This window comes from Gopherus flavomarginatus, chromosome 2 (genome assembly GCF_025201925.1).
Source record: "Gopherus flavomarginatus isolate rGopFla2 chromosome 2, rGopFla2.mat.asm, whole genome shotgun sequence".
NCBI classification, from domain to species: Eukaryota; Metazoa; Chordata; order Testudines; family Testudinidae; genus Gopherus; species Gopherus flavomarginatus.
In genome coordinates, this window is record NC_066618.1 from 218,234,128 (window position 1) to 218,246,285 (window position 12,158).

The following is a 12,158-nucleotide window of genomic DNA, read 5'->3' on the forward strand; positions in this document are numbered from 1 at the left end:
ATTTAATAAAAATTCCTGTGCTTTTCCTCTATTTTCCCCCCTCAAAGTTGGTTCTGAAAACAGAAATCTTTTAGGGGTTATTATTGATATAGACATTGGTGCCTTCAACAAAATAATATTAAAAAAATTACAAGAAAGGAAGGAAATGGACAAAAAGCATAATAAAAATGATGTCTTCTCTAAAAAAAATACAGCCATGATCTCTTCAATAACTATCATTGGTAACCTCAAACCAGCAAATGGATTATTAAATGTTCAAAACAAACTAACAAATATTATTATACTAAGTCAGCTGGGATCAAGGAAAATGAGAAAGTTTCACAAGAGTCAGTTCCCAACAGTGTATTTTGTTTCTAAAGTTCAAGAGGTTGCCCACCATTTCTTCCTTTTTGCAAAAATCTCAGCCAGCTAAACTTCCTTAGTTAAACAGAACCAGTACTTTTAGGTGATCATAGACAAAGCAACTTGTGAAAAACTGGAAACAGGAAAAAATGATACATGGTTATGGTAAAAACTGACAGATTTATGAGTAACAAAGAAACGACAAACAAAACACAAGCCAGCTATTAAACTAAACTAGTTATCTATGATATTATTTCACTTCTGGACCAGGTGTGTTTTAACTGTTTAGCAGGTGCTATCTGGGATTTTTGCAGCCTTCCTTTTAAACAAACAAACAAATACTGTGGTTTAATTATGGCATTTCTCTTAGTATAAAAACTTCTTTAAAAAAATACAAAATGCTCGGCAGTCCCATCTAAAACAAATAATTCTTTACCCCTTTCAGGGGTAACATCTTTGTCTTATTTCCTTTTTTAAAAACAAAGTTGATTAAGATAATACTATAGAAAATGACTGAATAAACATGTGGGGAAGGTATTTTTCTTAAGATATTTTTCAACAAATGCTAAGTTTCTTAACATTTACAGCCCTCTAACAAAGAAACTTATCATATTAACATGAAAGTTAGAGTTGGCTTATATCATGTAAACAAATTCCAAGCCTGCTTTCTTTAAGGTAACAAGATTTTACTAGATTGCCAGCCTCCTGCTTATCCACAGGAAACAGATGAGGATTCATTCCTTTCCTGCCTCTAGAAACTGATGACAACGCCATCTCACTATCAATGCCAGATGGCAACCATCTAACTCTGAGAAAACAACCAAACACCAATCCTGGAACCCTGCCCACTGCAACAATGCTTTTCAATATAAGTTGAAAACTGCATTTTGTATCCTCTTGTTTATTACTTTGAAAGAGAGGTTTTAATTACCTACACATTACAAACACACGCACACACATGCACATGCACACACACACACAATATCCAGTTGGCCTACGGAAAAGACATTTAAACAACTAAGTAGGGCTGTCGATTAATCACAGTTAATTCACGCGATTAACTCAAAAAATTAATCATGATTAAAACAACTAATCGTGATTAATCGCAGTTTTAATTGCACTATTAAATAGAATACCGATTAAAATGTATTAAAATGAAATTTTTGGATGTTTTTCTACATTTTCAAATATATTGATTTCTATTACAATACAGAATACAAAGTATACTGTGCTCACCTTATATACTTATTTTTATTACAAATATTTGCACTGTAAAAATGATAAACAAAAGAAATAGTATTTTGCAATTCACCTCAGACAAGTATTGTAGTGCAATCTTTATCGTGAAAGTGCAATTTACAAATGTAGATTGTTTGTTACATAACTGCACTCAAAAACAAAACAATGTAAAACTTTAGAGCCAACAAGTCCATTCAGTCTTACTTCTTGTTCAGCCAAATCGCTCAAACAAGTTTGTTTACATCTGCCCGCTTCTTGTTTTATAATGTCACCTGAAAGCGAGTTCAGGTATTCACGTAGCATTGTTGTAGCTGGCATCATGAGATATTTACATGTAGGGATGCCAACTCTGATTGAAGCTATTCCGGGAGATTTTTTTTCCAACATAACATAATGTCATTTTCTTAAAATATCCTATTAAAATTCCTTAGATTAATTTCAATAGTCACTAGGAGTTCAACAGTCACTAGGAGATCGTGTGCTGAGTCATCATACGAGACTACTATAACCCAAAATATATGGCAGAATGCCCGTAAAACAGAGGAGGAGACACACAATTCTCCCCCAAGGAGTTCAGTCACAAATTTAATAACACATTTTTTTAATGAGTGTCATCAGCATGGAAGAATGTCCTCTGGATTGCTGTTCAAATCATGGAGGGGCATACGAATGTTTAGCATGTCTGGCACGTCAATACCTTGCAATGCCAGTTACAAAAGTGCCACGCGAATGCCAGTTCTCACTTTCAGGTGACCTTTTAAACAAGAAGCAGGCAGCATTATCTCCTGCAAATGCAAACAAATTTGTTTATCTGAATGATTAGCTGAACAAGAATTAGGACTGAGTAGACTTGTAGGCTCTAAAGTTTTACATTGTTTTATTTTTGAATGCAGTTATTTTTTGTACATAATTCTACATTTGTAAGTTCAACTTGCACGACAAAGATTGCACTATAGTATTTGTGTTAGGTGAATTGAAACATATTTCTTTTGGGGGGTTTTTACAGTGCAAATATTTGTAATAAAAAATAAATCTAAAGTGAGCACTGTACAATTTGCGTTCTGTATTGAAATTGAAATCAATACATTTTTAAATGTAGAAAACATCCAAAAATATTTAAATAAATGGCATTCTATTATTGTTTAACAGAGTGATTAATCACTTGATAGCCCTAACAAACAAACCAACCTACCATCTTGTTGAACTGATGACAAAGGTGTTCTTTCAAAACATCACTCCTTCCAGGTACTAACAATCTATCATCTACTAAAACGTTTAACAAAAAGTTTTTCATTGTGTAGGATGGATACTAAATAATTACTAGACAGTTGGGGTTTTTTAATTGTCCCATTAATGGCTGCTTCATTCGCACAAGGCTTTTGGTGAAAATCTACATTCTTCACTTTTGAATTGCTGGTTTTGGCTTAAAAACTAAAGCAGGTAGCAAAACAGGACACAAAAATTTCAAATTTTAATCTTCCCCCACAACCCCTTTACACATTTTTGTCAAAATTTTGTTTTGTGTGAAATTTTCCAGGAAGCTTTATTAAAAAAAATAAAACACACGCACACAAACCCTTTGTCTTTTAAAAATCAAATAAATTTCTGACAGATGAACTACTACACTGCTGGCAGATCAACAGGTATTTATGTCATGCAACTGAGCAAAGAAAAATAGTCTGCAACAGCCTAGGCTACATATTTTGTAACCAAATTTAGAATGAAATTGTATATCCTATCCAGGCATGATATATTATCATATAAATGTTTGGAGAAATATACACTAAGTGTTATAAATAGTGCACTATCACTGGCACTGTACTAAATCACTTTCTTTTTGTGGCCACTGTCTGCCTGTTTTTACCTATTACATAACCGCTCTCTTTAGCTTGTAAATCTCAAATGGATGTCAAGCAGGCTGCCGGTTCAGGTTCAGGTTCCAAGTGTGACTAAGATATAAGCAAATGGTGGCCCTCTCCTTCACCCCATCCAAGTCCCTTTGTTTGTTTGGAGAACACTATTTTAGTTTTTATACAAGGTAAAAAAAGTGGAATGGGAATGGGGTTAATAAAAGGACAAAAGCCTTTCCTTTGCAGTGTTTTTATGAATCAAGTCCAAAATGATTCAGTGCAATATCCCTCAGCATAAAAAAAGAAATCTCATTTAAAAAACATTAAGACTTGCAAAGACTAACTTCTGCAATTATATTTTAAAATTGAAAATCTACTTCTTCAGTGTGATAAAAGGAGCTATTTGCCTACCAACACATGAGGAATCCCCCCACATAACATCAGTGTAAGGAAATAGCAGGCTCCTGATTAAAAATTCTGCACACACTCCTCTCTACTCCACTTAAAGGCTGCAGTGTGGCTGCATGAAAAGGGCCACAAGGAGACCAATCACAAAGGAATGAGGTAGAGGCTTCTGCATGTGCTTTTCGCCATAAGGGGAAACTCTGTGCCAGCCTTTAACAGGCCAACACAGTTGAGTTACGTCTCCACTGCACATCTTTTGATAACGTGGGGTGTACACATAGGCGTAGCCCCTCAACACGGGCATAAATAGCAGGGTAGCCAGTGACGAATGCTTAGGCGAGTAAAGATACACCTGAAGGGCGTAGGTATGTATGTATTCACGTACACTACACTGCTCTCTGCTCGCCCAAGCTGGGCCAGTGTCTACACTCATAGAAATGATTCCGACAGCAGGGAAAGACGCAGGCAGCTTTCCCTGCCAGAACAAAAGATGCTTGCATGGAGAGATGCTGAAGTCTTTCCCACTGCCTCCCTGCTGCCAGCATCTTTCATTGATGCACGTAGCTCCACAGCTCAGTGCAGACACAGCCTGCTTTTCACTGCTGCGAGTAGCTCTGTGTATGCTACACATCACCATCAGCGGTGTGTAGTGTAGACGTAACCTTGGTGAGGTTTGGGGCCAGTTAAAAAAGAGTCACAGACTCCATGGCTATAACATACATAGGAAGTGAGGAAGAGCAGCAGCAGCTCAGTGGTGTAGTGGTTAAAAAAAAAAAAAGTGGATAACCTAAAGTAAAGCTCAAATTCCCCAAATGAGAAGTGGGTGAACTCAGTTTATCCCAGTTTACCTTTGACTACACTACTGCTATTCTAACCTATGGGCTGCTACTGCAACCTCAGAAGAGCTACTTTGAACAGACCTGCTGCCAGGGTAGTGAATTTTACCCTCTCCAATCCCCATGGAATTCCCTACTCAAATCTGCCTGTGTGCAGAGAGGGTAAATTTCACCTACTGATAGGAGAATAGACCCCAAATCCCTTTTCGACAATCACTCTAATAGAAAATATAAGTAGTTTGTTGCTACTCTGCATATAACCATGTGCATAAATTTAGAGACATCTACACATTCAACTATATCAACAGTATTACATTAATTTTAAATGTTTAACAAGCTTTTTATAAAATACTTTGAACAAAACTATACCTTCAGATGCACATGTACAACTGCCACTGAAATCCATGGGAGGAGATGTGCAAATCTAGGAGGGCGGAATACGACCGTAAGTATTCTATAGAGTATTTCTTGGAGTTTTAAACTATATTTTCTGTATTGACACGTTTTTTTTTTCCTTCGGTGCTCACTAAGTGCTACTTACTGTAAATGCCTTTTTTGTGTTATGGCAAGTATTCTGCGTTTCAATGTGATGCACTTAACATGTCCATGTAAATTTTTAATTTTTGGAACCAGTCACTTCATACTAGCTGACTTTAAGAGAGCTCTAGCTCTCAACTGAAAAACTTTGCTGGAAATCAGCTCCAAGGCCTAAAAGTCTATTTAAAGATGCAAGTGTGTGTGAATAGTTAGTGCAGATGTTTTTCTACAGCAACTGTACTCGCTGAGTTTCACCATTTCCATAAAGCACATTAAAACAAGTGTGTGAACACTCTGAGATGAAAGTACCAAACACTCCTGAGACTTCCAGTGGAAAGTAGAGCTGCCTGACTTTTCTCCAAGCAGACAGAAATGCCCATGATTCAGCAGCCTGAGTAAATAAAAGAGGTCCTTATTTCCTAGTTTTGCTGGCTGGCCACACTGCAGCAGTCTCTGTGCTGCTGCCAAAGGGGATGCAAAACTGGAACTACACCCAGCAGCTGAAGGACTGTCTTTGTTAGCCAGCCAGGCCTTCCTGACCATCTTCTGGCAACAAAACTGCCATATCCTGCAAGGAAGACCTCCATCTCAGGCTTGATAGTTCTTTAGTCTGCCTAATAGCACTAAACAACAGATTTTGCCTGGTCTGTGTTGGAGGAGGACAGCTGGAAACTCAGTTAGTAGCAGAGTAACACCTGTTCAGTCATATTTCTGGGGGAAAGTGCTCACTAACAGAAAAGTGAAGTAATACCAGAAGGAGTTATTCCATGGGGGCAGGAAAGCATCAGAGTACAAAGCACCTCTGTGGTGCGAGCAGCCAGCCACTCATGTGCCAGCCTCAGTAGTTGTGAAGTCTTGAAAGTGATCTTATCCCTGGTGCTGCTGACTGAACAGTGCTGTTTCAGAAAGTTAGTCTCCAGGAAAGTACATGACATATACAAGTTTTCGCTGGAATATTCTGCAGGGCAGAAGGAGTTGCTCTGTTGTGCCTTATTTTTTATATGATTTAAACAACCTAAGCTTTGCTACCAATGTTTCTAGAAAAAAAAATTGCCGTGAACCTTTTAATAGAGTAAAAATATATAAAAAAGTCCAGTTTGCCTCTGATCCACAACTGTAAGGTGTTTACAAAGATTAATAAATTTTCATAATACCCATATAAAGCATTACTGGATTTTCCCCATTTCTACCGGTGGGATTACGGAAGCACAGAGAAGCTACGTGATTGTCCGCAGGTTACAAATGGAATCTGTAATTGAGATGAAATAGAACCCAGACCTTCTGACTCCCAATTCTAGGTCATAACTGTAAGAAAAATCCTTTCCGTCACCTGCAGCGAGGAGTCACCAAAAAGAACTAATACAGCAGGATTGCCACACAACCAACAAGAAAGATACAATACTTCAGATGCCCAGACACTTCCCAGTGCTGGTCTTGCTAATATATTTTTGCTACCTGGGCTAGTTAACTGTAACGGCAGACTGGTCACATAACTGTCCTTACGGGACTCAGCATGATGATGTATGTGCAAGTAGTACATAGCAAGGTTTCCTTAACAGGGCTGAGATTTACAACAATGGTTACTTTTGAAGGGAATATTAAAAAATACTGACAAATCAAGTATACCTAGCACAGGACATATATACATCCTATTTTATACATATATAGACACACACACACACACACACACACACACACACATATTATGTAATTATATATAGGCACGTGTATGTGCATGTGTGTTATTATTTATATGTATTACCCTAGCCACAGACCAAGATCCCATGGTGCTAGGTGCTGTGTTGTGTGTGTCTGCGTACATGCACAAACACACACCCTTGCTAATTTTCAGAATGACCCCTACAATATAAAATTCAAGTTAAAAATGGAAAGAATAAGTGTCAGCCGGGTAGGTCAGTTAACTTGGAAGATCATTGACTTCTGATATTTTAAATCTTTGCATTTTCTGGCAGTTACTTGAGTAGAGTGGGTATTATATATTGTATAGTTTACTTATAATGGCCATTTCCTGTTTCAGTGCTGGACAGATTTTATATTATTACTGCTGCAAATTGTCTATAGGGCTACCTTGAAAATGAGATAAAGAATCTTATGGAAACATGCAGGTGAAAAAAAAATGCTAAATGAAGAGGTTAGATATTACTTATATAAAACAATATTGTACAGTTCATTATAAGCGTATACAGTGTATACATAAGTATTATCCTCAGGTCTTCTGGTTATGTGTCAACATAATAGAAAATGTATCATAATGTATGAGTAGTCTAACAAAGCTATTTTTTATACTTTTAATAGGATCGTCAGAAAATGTTGCAGTTTAAAGTCACTTTAAACAAAATATGCATTATTTCACAATTTCCTCCATTTATTCTGACCAGAAATATAAACCGTTCTGGAAAAGCTACAACTTTAATAATACAACCACCCAATTTTTTTTCACATCAATTGTCCCACGTTAATCTTACTCATTTGTCTCATAACTTATTTAACTACTTGAAAACTAATACTCTGTAATGAGTATTCAAAAGAGAAATGTGAACTTTAAAAATTATCTATAATTTACATAAGTTTTTTAAATCTATCAATATTCCAAAAGTACTTTTAGAGGACTAATTAAATGCATTAACAGTTGGGTTACTGGGGGGAGCCACTTAAAGGGGTTCTACATTGACAGCAGCAGTTGGTGGGGTAACCCCCCCATTTTAAATATTGTGATAAGAAAAACAGATCCCAGAAACAACAGCTTAGACCTCATAAATGCTCTTTTTTGTAAAATGCCTTTATTGCCCAGGGAAGTCGCTAACATTCCTGTACTGCTCTCCTAAGCTAACCCAAGTCTCCAGGTCATTATGCCTTCTTCATAAGACACATTACTATTACGTATGTGAAAAGGAACATAAACATTTTTCCTTGCTTGTTACTTAAGGTTCATTGGAACAGATGGAGCTCAGTGAATTCCATCTTCTACAGCCAAATTAAGGAGAAAACAGTGCATTCTTAAGCAGTTCACTTTTAACCTCGATAAAAGCTGATGTGCAGCTAGCTAGAGACCACAGTCACCCACCAATTTATTTAAGGAAACCAAGCCTTTGTGTTTTTGAAGGCAAGGCGGGGGGGAGGGGGTTGAGGTGGAAGACGTTTTCAATTGTTGGGGTAGAATCACTCTTCAGTGCTTCCCCAACACATAACTAATGATAGGTCCCGCACTCAGAGCTTATTAAGCCACGTTCCATAACTGAGAATCCCATGTTACACCATTAATTTACAGGGGCTCTTTTTTTCGGACTAAAGTACTAAAGCAGTCAACTAACACATTTGTCTACAGTTTATACATAACAAAAAAAAAGTTTAAAACTGCATTTCTTCCACTCTGTTTTTATTTCTTTTTCTGTTGTTGTTTGTGTTTGTACAATATGAGTCAGATACCACCAGCACAACTCCCCTGAAACTAGGGTCAGAAAAAGTCATCCTCATAACAATTATGTCAAGGATTAAGATATTGGGCGGTGAGAAAACCCCACTCCACACACATTTTAATATATTAATTTTCTCTTAGAAATCTTTGTATAAAATTTAACACCAAGTGTTAAAACAAACCAAATTATTAACGACATTTTCCATGCAGAATTGCAGCAGGAAGTTAATCTTTATGGTTTGTTACTAGTAGTAGTGTTGACACTGTTTCTTAAGGACAACTATGAATGACTAAGAGAAAATGGGTCAGGTTCTTTATTAGACCTGAGTGATTTCACAGGTTTTCTGCTTTTGCTGAGCCTCACTATCTCTAGTTACCACCGTCAATGGGAGTGGAAACACTACAAAAAGAACAGGGGTACTTGTGGCACCTTAGAGACTAACCAATTTATTTGAGCATAAACTTTCGTGGGCTACAGCCCACTTCATCGGATGTCCTGATTCTCCCTTGCAATGCAGCCCTTTGTCACTGATTCAACAGCAAAGGGCTGCTTAAATGCAGCAAAACCAGCCCCAACGTAAGAGGAATTCACCAACAGCACAGAATCAGTTGAATGCACTTATGTTGCCACCTTTGCAGCTGACAGCATATGAAGCACATCCAGGGCAAGAGGAGGTGTAGCCAGAACACATTCTCTATCATGTAATGGCTCTCAGATGGCTGCTACAGGCTAGCAAAATGGGTCTACTCTAAGCAATGTGGGGAGGCCACCCAGGTACAAAAGTGGGTTGAGACCATCTTTGTTCACCTCTTCTCTCCTGGCCAAACACAAAAAAAAGGAAGAAAAGAACACCTGGTTTTGCATGTTTGTACTCAGGGAGTTTTCTTCCCATTCTCCAGTCAGAGCTTGGGGGGCGGGGGGAGGGGGGGAAGAGGGAGAAGGGAGCAGGGTTTGCTCCTTTTCTTCACCTGAAACGTGCAGAACTTGGAGATTCTGCTGCAGACCAGAGTTATCTGCACAGCCTTCCACCTGTCCTACAAGCCTCCATGGTCACACGAGCATTCTCCCAACCACCAGGGAGCTGACACAACAGATGGAGTCCCTGATAAAGTTTTAGGGAAAACACCTTGGTAGAAAACCAAGCACATGCTTGTCTTCTCCTCTGGACATTCCCCTTCTTTTAGTTTAGTCCTCATGTTCAATCTTTAAGTTATGCGTTATCTAGTCCTCTGTATGATAGGATGCATGGTGGTGAACAGGTGTATGGGCAAAGAGATGGGTATGGACATGAAGAACAAACTGATGGGAAAGGTGAGAAAAGAGAGGTAAGGTGTTGAGAGCGAGATACATTTGGATGTGGGGGAAGTGAGTCAGGCAAAATATAGAGGAGGAGATAAAAAACAATACAAGGAAAAGACAAAGGGTTAAGAGAGGAAGAGAAACAGTAAACTGGAAAAGACATACTGTGATCTCTTAAAGGAGAAAAGAAAGGATAGTAGGGTGACCAGATGTCCCGATTTGATAAGGACAGTCCGGTATTTGGGGCTTTTTCCTATGTAGGCTCCTATTACCCCCCACCCCCTGTCCCGATTTTTCACACTTGCTATCTGGTCACCCTAACAAATAGTGATAATAAAGCAAAAGCAGTGTGGTAAGTTACATTGTTTGACAGTATGATAGAATCAAACACAGTAAACAAACAATACATAACTGCTTATTCCTTTAAATGGCAGGGATGGGTGGTACTTTTCATCCAAGTTAACAGTCCTTATCCACACTGGGGGGTTTTGCCCCAGCACAGCTGCACTGGTGCTAACTCTTAGCGTAGACATGCTGAACTAGTGTAAAAAGTGACTTGTCCTGGCAAAACTTAGTTCAGTTTGAAACCAGACTAAGCTGCATCAGTACAAGTCACTTCAATTTTTACTCTAGTGCGGTGCATTGACAGCAAGATAGTAGGTATCAAGTACATTTTCTAGCAGCAGCTACAGACAGTGCAGGATAAAACCATCCTTGCACCTTTTTTTTCAGGTCACTGAAATGTGAAGTATGGTGGGAAGGGGCTCACACTCATGTCTGGGAGACAAAGAACAGGGAAACAGAGGGCCAAGCTGGATCCACTGCTCTTTTCTCTGGAGGGGAGGAGGAAGTAAAGGGCCTGACTGGAGCCTGTAGGTGAACAACCATGCAGATGAGAGCATGTGTTGATGGGTGAAGGGCAAGTGCAAGTGGGGACAAGAGTGGTTTGACACTTCCAATCCAACTACTGGCCAGACCTAACTCTTCTTCGCTATTGTAAATGAGATCTGACTCAGCAGCCTGATGTGGATGCAAGATCAAAAACTGATAAGAACAAAAATTAACACTGTCTTATGTAAATACAAGGAAATCATATCAACTATGCTCACAGTTTCCAGAACACTGAAGCGCAAATAGGTAAAGTAGTAAGGGATGCAGTGTCAGTTGAACTTCTTACATTTAAAAAATGTAAAGTTAATTAAGATCTTTAAAGGTACTTTTATAAAAGTTTGTTTGAGTGGTTTAATTTAATTCTAAATAGGAAGGAGAAATTCTTTTAAAAAGGCAACATTTTTCTTCTCTTACATTTAGTTCCATTCAGGAAAGCCTGCTGAAACTCATGATTAACTGTCTGAAATAGAATCCTGTCCAGAAATTTCGATATCTTTGCTTTGTTAAAAGCCTGTAAGTAAAACAACCCTTTGCAGCATCCTCAGTTTAGAATGGAAGCATGGTGTGAAATACAGTAAATTAAGTCTTTGTCTGTCAGGGCTGGAAAGAAGAGTTGAGCAGAATAGTTGCTGGATTTGAAATGATTTTTTTTATTAGCTTCATTTACATCCTGTCTAAGGTCTTCCGAACAACTCAAGGTGTCTTATCTCTGGCTACCAGGGGGTATTTTGCAGTCAAAGCAGTTAACGTACTTTCTCTCTCTTTTTCTTTTTTAAGGCCATCTTATCTTATCAGAAAGATCTCTTCAGGCTGAGGAGAACCCACACTTATCAGAAGCTGTACAGTATATTGACAGCTCAGTGTTGCTAGAGACAAATGAAAGCTTAGGGTAGAGAAAGATCAGTTAACCTGTTCCATTCTCAGTTTAGACTAATCTTTGGTTTGTCTAACTTCAGGAAATGTTGTATGTCTTTTCTCTATTTACTTGGATACAGAGGCACATGATCACATCATCATCAGTCACTAAATCTGGTGCAGAGGAACAGCATACAGGCAGGCATTGTAATAATCCCCAAGGTAGTTTGCCTGTTGACTCCTAAGTGTCAGCAATGTGTAGCTGACCTCTGTGACTCGTCCCCTACATGACCCTACGTGAGGGGATTTCTTTGGAAGAATCTGAGCAGAGCAGAAGATTGCACAGCAAAAGAGACAACTTTTCTGGCATGCTACAGACACTCAAGGGTAATAAACTGGACTACCAGGGCACAGTAAGACAAACACAAAGGGTCAGTGAATGAAACTGACCATCTGAATTATGTAAA

General features: G+C 38.4%; 1 protein-coding gene across 10 annotated transcripts in view; it reads right to left on the reverse strand.

Annotated features, from left to right (window-relative positions):
* ZNF521 (zinc finger protein 521) overlaps window positions 1-12,158 on the reverse strand; it is a 281,730-nt gene that overhangs the window by 166,027 nt on the left and 103,545 nt on the right. The window lies entirely within an intron of this gene.